Source organism: Aristolochia californica, unplaced genomic scaffold (genome assembly GCF_029961685.1).
Source record: "Aristolochia californica isolate CCGP_79_NKW_82.1479 unplaced genomic scaffold, dmAriCali1.0.hap1 SCAF_7, whole genome shotgun sequence".
Lineage (NCBI taxonomy): Eukaryota > Viridiplantae > Streptophyta > Magnoliopsida > Piperales > Aristolochiaceae > Aristolochia > Aristolochia californica.
Genome location: NW_027182268.1, coordinates 31,923,471 through 31,934,661, shown reverse-complemented (window position 1 = coordinate 31,934,661; position 11,191 = coordinate 31,923,471). Strand labels below are relative to the sequence as shown.

The 11,191-nt window shown below is 43.2% G+C and overlaps 1 pseudogene; it reads left to right on the top strand.

Annotated features, from left to right (window-relative positions):
* The first annotated feature begins 9,068 nt into the window (after window positions 1-9,068).
* The window catches only part of LOC137937621 (uncharacterized), a 105,089-nt pseudogene continuing 102,966 nt past the window's right edge, over window positions 9,069-11,191 (top strand).

Below are 11,191 nucleotides of genomic sequence, written 5' to 3'. Positions count from 1 at the left end.
CATGAGGGTCGACAGAAAACATATTTCCGAATCAGTCGGGAATTTTATTGGAGGGTATGAAGAGCACGATTGCTGATTATGTAGTTGCTTGTCAGATTTGTCAATGAAACCAGGCCAAATCTTTAAGTCTTGTCGGCCTACTACAACCTCTGCAACTACCATCTCAAATCTGGTCCGATATTTCAATGGACTTCATTCATGGCCTTCCAACTTCATCAAGTAAATCCGTGATATTAGTTGTGGTTGACCGTTTTTCAAAATATGGTCACTTCATTTCTTTGGCCCATCCATATACTGTTGCTCATGTAGCTCAGTTATTTATGGACCACATTGTCCGACTACATGGGATTCCAGCTTCCATTATAAGTGACAGGGATGTCATTTTTAGCAGTACCTTTTGGAAAGAATTATTCAAGTTACAGGGCACCCAATTGGCATTATCTTCTGCATATCATCCACAGACTGACTGACAAACCGAGGTCGTCAATCGCACGATCGAAATGTATCTTCGCTATTTTGTGGGGGACTCACCTAAACAATGGGTTAAGTGGCTTTCTTAGGGCAAAATTTTGCTATAATACCTCTTACCACAGTGCACTGGGAACTACACCTTTCAGGGTAGTTTATGGCAGAGATCCACCTCGTTTTTTATCCTACGAACCAGGGGCATCCAAACTCGTCACTTTGGACCAAGCGTTAGCTGAAAGAGACGCTATGCTCACTGAGGTGCGTATGCATCTCTAGGAGGCCCAACACTCTATGAAGTTCTATTGTGATAAGAAGCACCGAGAGGTATATTATTCACCAAAATATCATGTGTGGTTAAAGCTACAACACTACCACCAGCTGTCATTGACTGCCTCCAAGCGCCACAAGCTTTCTCTGAAATATTATGGTCCATTTCAGATGTTGGACCACATTGGCCCCGTAGCTTACCCCGTGCAACTGCCACCCAAGGCAAAGATACATAATGTATTTCACGTATCTCAACTGAAGTCGTTCCAAGGCGACTCGCCCTTACTACACACCCCTCTGCCACCACTCCATGAAGGTCGTGTCCTTTCTACTCCAGCTCAGGTATTGTAGGTATGCCACATTCAAGGCGATTGGGAAATTCTCGTCCAGTGGGTGGATGCAAATCCCAGTGACACTACATGGGAGCTCTTATCAGCATTTCGGCTAATCTACCTTTCAAGCTTGAGGACAAACTCTTTCTCCGGGAGAGGGGTGATGTTATGGACTCAATAGCATCATGAGTTACCAGCAGGCGTAGGAATTAATTAATGTGGTTTTCAATTTTCATGTAATTGATTTTGGTTTGGTTTGGTTTGGTTTAGAATTTATTTGGCTTGAACCAATGACCCAAGGGTCTGAATTGTATTGGGCGTCCTCAACCCTATTTAAGGGGACGGCTAGGTTAACGAAGGTAATGATTGAATTAGAAAACTAGCCTAGAGTAAATTAGAGTAACAGGTCGAGAGCTCCTTCAAGCTCTCCCCCTTTTCCCAATTCCCCCTTTCCAAATTTCTCTTACAACACTCCATCAATCTATCCCTACGTCAAGCAAAGCAATGGAAGGAAGAGAAGAGAGGAGGGTGACAAGATCCATGACTCATGAGGATCCTAACACATAGATGTAGTAACCAAAAATATTAACCGAAAAAGGGAGAGTGAGATATTTTTTTGATATAGTTATCAATAACAGCAACTCAAAAAGTGACGCAAAACAATCGGCTTAAATTCGGATTTTTTAATGCTATATGATACCAGTATGACCTTTGATTCTTCCAATGCGAATATATCCTTAAATATTGATCATATTGATATGAAACTTTCTCCTTCTAAAAATAGACTTAATTAACTTTCATCCAAGTATAACTTATCTTCATAAAATATACTTCTATTGAGATATGTAATTTGATAGGCTTTGGTCACTGTAATCTGGCCGAACTAAGTATTCTTTCTCCTTTTGCTAACATAACCATTGACTCTTCCAAGATCAATATCTCCATAAAAAAAATATTCAGATTGAGAATTTGTTGAATAGGTAAGAAAATAGAAGACTTATAGATATTTCTTTGGATGTATAAGTCTCCATATAAAGTCTCATTCTTGATAGCATAAAATGGCTCAAAAGTTGAAGTTTTCTGTTGTTGCACGAACCTCTTTTGCAATCTGACCTTTGCTGCTTCAAATATCGATTTATCTTTGTAGATAACTCCGATTGCAAAAAATCATTTTTCCTTGGAAATTAGACTCGAATATCTTTCCGTCAATATACAACATGCAATATGAAAAACTCAGTATAGAGGGAAAAACATAAACCAAATAACTGGTATAGGGACTGAAAAAAAAAGAAGAGAAATACGAACCTAAACTGCTAGAGATAATAAATTAGAAAAGGATCACATTACCTCTGTGGATTGACTGGGTCAACTCACAGAACATGCTCTGATACCATGTTGAATTTATGGAAAATAGAAATACTTATTTTTTTTATAATCAGAGTACATGAACCTCTGTTTATAATAGAGGAAGATAGTAAAGTCCAATTACAATTAAACTACTTTTGTCTCAATTACACCCAAACTCTAACACTTAGCATGATTAAATAACCCAATATAAATAGAAGACTAACATGACTAAAACACCTTTAAACTGAAACTCTTCTATGAGACCTGCTTCCATAATAATTATCACTCTGTAAGACTTCTTATCGTGTAAGACTTCTTATGCCACCTCACGTGATCATGGTGGGTCCTATATCTTCTGAGTTTGGGCCCGTCTTCCAACACTCTTGGATATATGGGTCTTCTTTGGTCTTATGGGTTTGGGCCCATCTTCCAATACACATGGATATGTGGGCCTTCCTTGGTCGTGTGGGCTTGGTCCTATCTTCCAACAGTCTCCTGGTGGGGGAGGGTGTCTTCCCTGTGTGGAGCTCCCTTCCATCTTTGTGCATTGTCTTTCAACAAATCAAGGGAGACTTCTCCTTATATCGAATTCTCCTTTTTATTCAAAATAATAACATCATTATAATTCAATAGTTGTCATAATGGATAGCCTACTCACCTTTTCATGTTGATTTTTATAACATTGATTTTGACAATATTAGTCCCATCAGAGGGCATATGAGACCATGTGTCACGCGGTCAGATTTGGGCTAAGTCCGTCAAGCCCAGCAAAACATCTACCCCGTGCGGCCTAGCTCTTCCGAAGAACTAGTCAGCCTCCTTAAGCTTCGGATCTTCCCACCGATACTTCACGCAAGAAGTTGCAAGCCAAAAGGGACAACGAAAAGACCAAGATATAGAAGAGAAAAACCTACTATGTATTGAGAATACAAGATTACAAAGGGTGGTCAAACACTCTTGAAGGCCCAGGCTAAAAACTCTCTCTATACACTCAAAGAGCAAAGAATGCTAAGAATCCAAAATTCCTCCCTCTTTACAATGGGAGAGGCCCCTCCTATTTATAGCCTCCTCCCCTGGGCATTAAAAGGCTCAGAATCCGTCCTGGCCCTTTGAAATTTCTAAAAAAGCCCAGAAATTCGCCAGATCCCAAAAATTCGGTTTCTGGCGTCAAGGTCGCCTTGGTCAGGCGGGCGCCTGGCGACCTGGTCGCCAGGAAACCCCATTTCGCGCGCAGGCGCCTCAGGAAACCCCATTTCGCGCGTGGGCGCCTGGTCTACCGCACGCGCGCCTGCGCCTGGAGTCCTGCCCCGCGCGCGTTGGCGCTTGGCATCCTGAGGAAACCCCATTTCGCCCCGCCCAGAAGCCTGGTCATGCACGGGCAACCCCATTTCGCCCCGCCTGGAGTCCTGGCAGTGCGCCAGCAACCCCATTTCGCCCTACCAGGATTTCTGGTCGCGCCCAACCCCATTTCGCCCCGCCAGAAGTGTCTGCTGGCATGCTGCCTTGTGTCTGAGCTGGCTACTGGGGTTGTTGTGCACCTTGTTGCTTGGCCATCTGTTTGGCAAGCTCAAGTGTGTCTTTTTCTGTTGCATTTGGTTCCGGGCCGGCCATATGCGTGCGCCCCTCTGGGTCGTGCCTTTGCACTTGGCCTTGGCCACCGCTGCTATTGTTGTGCACTGGACTTGCACAGTCTTCGCACTTGGTGTCTGGCTACACCATGGCTTCTTCCCCCGTCTCATACTCCCACCGCTATAAGGCAGACGCCCTCGTCTACATCCCCTGGCGATAGTGGGCCACCTCCTTCTCGGATTGCTACAACTCGGCAGTGTCTTGCCATGTTGCCTAACTTTTCGGTTGACCCCGCCGCTTTGCCATGTATTGCGTCCTCTAGGGCTTGCCCCTTTTGCGCTCCTCTCGGTCTTTATAAGCTCCGTTTGGCCGTCAGTATGAGGATGAAAACTAGTGGAAAAATTTTCAGTAATTCCCAATAGTTTAATTAACTCGGTCCAGAATTTTCTTGTGAATCTGGGGTTACGATCACTGATGATCATTGTGGGCACACCCCAGTGCTTCACCACTTGTGCCATGAAAGATTGAGCAACCTCCTCTGCTATACAATCAATTGGCACTGTTACGAATGTTCCGTGCTTCGTAACCTGGTCCACCACTACCATGATAGACTCAAACCCTTCTTTCTTGCGCAAACAAGAAAGGAAGTCCATTGAAGTAGACTCCCACGACCGTTTTGGAATGGGCAAAGGCTGTAGCAAGCCTCCGGGCTTTCTTTGTTTCATCCTATCTTGTTGATAGATAAAACATGTGTACACAAACTCCTCCACATCGCTCTCCATGTCTAGCCAATAGTACTGGCCAAAGAGCAAGGCCAATGTCCATCTTTGGCCTGGATGTCCTCCCCACAAGGAATCATGGCATTCCCTCAAGCGGTCATGCCGTAGGTAATCATACTTAGGCTTATAAAGTCGATTACCTTTGGTCTTGAGCAATCCGTCGTCAAGCCATAGTCTTCTCCTCTCACCCAAAGTTGCAGCTTGCACAATGCTGAAGGTCTGGGCAGCTTGGTGAAGTCTAGTGTGAATCTGGTCTGGCAACGAAGTACTAACATGTGTAATTGCTGCTAAGACTCGTAATCGCCAAGTCGTATTTTCCGTTTCTGCGACAAGATGTTCCTGCATGTGTGCAGGCACTCCTTGCACAACGCTCATGTCTCCTACGTCTATGTGTGCGTTATGCGCCACATCAGGTTCTGCTGCTACCGCACCACACGTGGTGCGCGTGAAACAAGTGCCGACGCATGTGCTGCGAGTATATCCGTCTCGCGCAGCCGCTACCGCATTGCACATGATGCGCGTGAAGGGTCTGCCGCTTGTTGCCTCACTCCTTGAAGTTACTAAGTGTTGTTCGCATAACGCCACATGCACCTCTGCCTCTGCTGCACGCACGAATTCCGTTTCTGAGTGTGTTCCAACTATGCAATCTAGTGTTGTGCACTGTATATGCGCCAATACCCTTGTGCCCTTTTCTCCATCAAAAGGCATAGCAGAATTTATTTTTCTGCTTAAGGTATCTGCAACAGCATAAGCTTTCCCCAACTTGTACTTCATCTCAAATTCAAACTCGGCCAAGAAAACTTGCCATCGAGCTTGCTTTGGGCTGAGCTTGCTAGCTTGGAAGTATCCGTCGTCGAGCCAGAATTTTCTCGTCTCATACTCCCACCGCCATAATACAGACGTCCTCGTCTGCGCGCCATCACCATACGCCACCCACTCATGGTTGGTTTGCTGCTTCTGCCAGCAGTTTCTGCAATGTAGCACTGGATATGGCGCCTTTCTGCTGTCTTTCCCAGCAGCACCAGATCTGGCATCTCCATGCTGCCTCTCCCAGCATTTCCAGGAAAGCAACACCGGATCTGGCGCCTTGCTGCTGTCTCTCCCAACAGTACAGGAACTGGCACCTCCTTGCTGCCTTTCCCAGTAGTTTCTGAAAATTAGCACCGGATCTGGCGCCTTACTGCTGTCTCTCCCAGCAGTACAGGAACTAGCACCTCCTTGCTGCCTTTTCTAGCAGTTTCTGGAAATCAGCACCGGATCTGGCGCCTTGCTGCTGTCTCTCCCAGTAGTACAGGAACTGGCACCTCCTTGTTGCCTTTCCCAGTAGTTTCTGGAAATCAGCACCGGATCTGGTGCCTTGCTGCTGTCTCTCCCAGCAGCACCGGAACTGGCGCCTCCTTGCTGCCTATCCCAGCAATTTATGGAAATCAGCATCGGATCTGGTGTCTCTCTGTTGTCTCTCCCAGCAGCACCGGAACTGGCACCTCCTTGCTGCCTATCCCAGCAATTTCTGGAAATCAGCACCGGATCTGGCGCCTTGTTGCTGTCTCTTCCAGCAGCACCAGAACTGGCGCCTCCTTGCTGCCTATCCCAGCAATTTCTGGAAATCAGCACCGGATCTGGCGCCTCTCTACTGTCTCTCCCAGCAGAACCGGTCTTAGCACCTCCTTGCAAACCTTCTCCATTCGCAAGGGCTCTCTCGCATAGAGTGAGTCTTGCCCCCACTTCTTTTTCGATGGTCTTAACATCTCCGTCCACTCTCTGGATTTCAGTTCGCATCACTGCCATGGCACTATGTACGTTGTCCAAAAAACTTTGGGACAAGTTAAGGACAGGGTGTAGGCCATGCACAATGTCACGTACGAACTCCTCCAGTCTTGAAAGCTGATTTTTCAAGCTAAAAAGCCTGGACTTGAAATCACCAAAACGTAAATCGTTTTCAGAGAGTGTTTCCATACCTCTTGCTACTACTTCTCCACTTGTGGACGTCATGGATGGAATGTTGCTCTGATACCAGTTGTCACGCGGTCAGATTTGGGCTAAGTCCGTCTAGCCCAGCGGAACATCTACCCCGTGCGGCCTAGCTCTTCCGAAGAACTAGTCAGCCTCCTTGAGCCTCAGATCTTCCCACCGATACTTCACACAAGAAGTTGCAAGCCAAAAGGGACAACAAAAAGACCAAGATATAGAAGAGAAAAGCCTACTTTGTATTGAGAATACAAGATTACAAAGGGTGGCCAAACACTCTTGAAGGCCAAGGCTAAAAACTCTCTCTATACACTCAAAGAGCAAAGAATGCTAAGAATCCGAAATTCCTCTCTCTTTACAATGGGAGAGGCCCCTCCTATTTATAGCCTCCTCCCCTGGGCATTAAAAGGCTCAGAATCCGTCCTGGCCCGAAAATTCGGTTTCTGGGGTCAAGGGCACCCTGGTCAGCGGGCGCCTGGCGACCTGGTTGCCAGGAAACCCCATTTCACGTGCGGGCGCCTCAGGGAACCCCATTTCGCGCGTGGGCGCCTGGCGCCTCAAGAAATCCCATTTCGCGCGTGGGCGCCTGGCGCCTCAAGAAACCCCATTTCGCGCGCAGGCGCCTGCCGCGAGCGCCTGCCCTTGGCGTCCTGAGGAAACCCCATTTCGCCCCGCCTGGAAGCCTGGTCGTGCGCGGGCAACCCCATTTCGTCCTACCTGGAGTCCTGGTCTTGCTCCAGCAACCCCATTTCGCCCCGCCAGGATTCCTGGTCGCGCCCAACCCCATTTCGCCCCTTCAGAAGTGTCTGCTGGCGTGCTGCCTTGTGTCTGAGCTGGCTGCTGGGATTGTTGTGCACCTTGCTGCTTGGCCATCCGTTTGGCAAGCTCAAGTGTGTCTTCTTCCGTTGCAGCTGGTTCCGGGCCGGCCATATGCGTACGCCCCTCTGGGCCGTGCCTTTGCACTTGGCCTTGGCCGTCGCTGCTATTGCTGTGCACTGGACTTGCACAGTCTTCGGCCTTGGTGTCTGACTACACCATGGCTTCTTCCCCCGTCTCACCATGGCTCAAAGGGTACCACAAGCATTGGAAAAGAGAGCAACCCCCCCCCGCAATAGTATAAACTTAAATTTTTTTAAAAAATATATAATAAAATATAAAATAGATGAAAATATATAACCATACAAATTAACAAAACCTAGGGAAATTCTATGCAAAAAACAAATCTAGTTCCCTCAAATACATTTGTTCAAGTAATTTTTTTTTTTAAAGTAAGAATATAGATGTATTTTTAAATAATAAAAGATAACTTTGTAACTGCAACAATTTATGGCCTAAGGTCAAGGAAACCTGTCTTCTGTATGAATCAATAGGGAGAATTTCATGAATTACCTACCAAAGCCCACCTCTCTAAATGTTGGAATAAGCTTGCTATGTGAGGTTTGATGTTTGGAGTGGGGACAGGTTTTTCTATCTCCTTTTGCCCGGTTTTATAATATATATGTTTGTGTGATTTTATTTGTAAACCAACATATGGAACAAAGTATGAATAAAATTGAAAATGAAGCTTATTGTGGGATAACAAAATAAAGTGAAAGATGATATAAAGTTGATAAATTAATCCTAGCGCCTACTAGTATTGTAATAATTCTTACTTGAAAATATGTATTTAAGGGAACTAAATTTTTTTTTTTTTTGCATAGAATTTCCCTGGGTTTTGTATAATTTGTTTGGTTATATATTTTTACCTATTTTATATTTTATTATATGAGGTTAAAAAACTAGCTCTATCATGAGGCGAAGATAGAATTACATGGGTTGGGTTACTTAGAATCCACTTTAAACTTGCTCTTCTACGTTCTTAGGAGACCAGATCCTTTACTAGATCAATGATCGCACATTAATCTTGTGACATGTGTCCCAAATGCGTGACAAATGAATAATTAAATATGTTAAGCAAAAGAGTAAAATAGTGAATTAATATATTCTCTTCCTTCTCACTTTCTTGAAGAGAAGAAAATATTTAAACAATTACTTTCTCTCAAAAAGAATAGAATTTGGAGAGAAAAGAAAAAAATTAGAGAAATAATTTTATAGATAATTAAAATTATTATAGAGAAAATAAAAATTTATGGATAATAATTTAATACATAGATATTTTAGTTTTTAGGTTTGAATATAACTTTAATCATTATTTTTTTAAAAATTATTAAAATTTATTTATTTTTCTATTACTTCCAAACAAAAAAAATAATGTTTCCCTTTTATGTTATCTCTTATGTTTTTCTTTTCTATTTCTCTCCTGTGTGTTTTTTCTCCGACTGTGAAGCTAGCGAGCAGTCATTCGCGGGTCGCACGGTAGCACTGCTGTGCTGAATCCATTAAGACAATTTTGCACGATCAAAACCTCCACAATTTCCAATGGCAGTTGCCCCTACTAAATAAGCGCTGCCGTCAGTGCCATCCATTCGAGATTTCATCCCATGTCCCTCAATCAACTTCTTCGATTAGCATCATAGAAAGTCTTCACAATTTCCTTCGTCTGGCTATTCTTCGTTCCCACGGAAATGGACCGGAGGATCTTTTTTGTACTCCTCATCGGCGTGGTGTTACAGGTCAGTTATCCTTGGAGATCCATGAAGTGTAAAAGGCGTAAAGATAATTTCCTGTTCGACTTGTTGTCGATTTGACCTTCTTCGTCTATTGTCGTTAGTTATATTTGATCCGAACCTTTTACGGACGAACCTTGGAAAATGATGGTAACGTAAATTTCGAGACGTTTGGAAGCGATCACATGTTTATTAGAGACTGTCCTGCTGCTCCAAATGCACTTAACTACCTTATGTTCCCTACTCCGCCAGTTAACTGAGTACGCTTTAGTATCTTTTAAAGTAAACTTCAAGAATTATGAGATGGTAGGCACGTCTATTTGTTTTATCTTTCAAATTCAGTAACATTAGCTGGATAACTGGCACACTACATAAATCAGGTATAGGAAAGACGATGTACCACGTCAGTTCAAGCTTATACTGCCAACTTGTTGAAATGCAATCAAGTTTTTTTTGAAGCTCATGTGTTTTAGAGAGTTTGGTGCTCCTATACGCTTCAAGTTTCCAGAAGTGTATGTGATCTTTGCTGACAGAAGTACCAGGTGACATTCAAGTGTACTGACTTACTTTATATTCGTCAAGTCATAGACAATCCGTACAAATTCAGTAGGTCCAAAAGGGCTATAACTAACATGTTAATGTCCGCCAACGTTTAAGGCATGTACTTAAATCTCTCAAATTAGTTATCTCATATCTCAAAATTAGACGTTGTCTACTTTCAGGTTTTCGATTCGTGGACTGTGAATGACCTTTTCATGAAAGATCTTGTTATGGGTCAATGTTTTATTAGGCTGGTGTTTTTTGAGATTCTGTCTAAAAAGTGAAAGAAAAGTTATCTTCTCATGGATTGGTGATCACCTAATTTCAGATAAAAATAAGAATTAGCTCGGAGATATATTGATGTGAACAACCTCCTATATGGTCCCAAAGTCAACTTTTTCTCATATATAGTTTTACTTTTCTAATGCTGATTTCTAATGCTTTCTTATTCATACTTTTCTAGTGAGGGATACTATTTCAGAGATAATTTTGTAGCTGCCAAATGGCCTGTTTTGCAGAAAAGGATGGATATGTTATTCACCTAAAAAGCATCATACACAATGATTTTTAGCTGTTTATATCGTTAAATTTGCGAGATATTCTTTTCTCAAATGGAGGGGTTGGAGTAGATTTAACTGAAAAGAAGCTTGATCGACCATCTTATGACTATTACTACTATATCACTGTATTAGGAAGTCAGATAGGTACCCACCAGATAAAGAAGGCAGTTTTCAAGTTTGCTTTTTTGCATGGCAGGGGCCACTACCAATTGAATGTCCTATGCATTTGTGAACATCTAGAAGCTATTAATAATATTTCCTGCAAGGGGTTCTCTTTTAAAAAAAAAAAAATTTGGCTTCGAAAAGAAGGTGGACACAGTATAAGCATTTTCCCCCCCTTATAGATGATTTTATTGGATAGGGCATACAATAAATACCATTCCAAGAAAATTGTGTGTTTTAAGTGACAAGTTACTCTTTCTTTGACTGCCTGATAATTTCTCGACCCTTCTCTTTTACTTTTTGGCTCACTCAACTAAGTACTGGATGGTACTTGTGTCTAGTTGCAAGCAGTGGGGGCAGATTGGCAACCATTGGGAAGTCGTAAAAGTGGGGTGTCATCAGTATTCTCCTTATTTAATCTCAAAGGAAAAAGTAGATTCTGGAGTGAAGATGTGATACGTAGTGGTAATGTTCTCACGCTTGTGCTCTCTCTCTCTCTCTCTCTCTCTCTCTTGTGTCACAAGCAAATAAATGTGGTTGGTGGTAACTATTTTGTGTTAATTTTTGGCCTTGGAGGTAATGTCTTCTGTCTA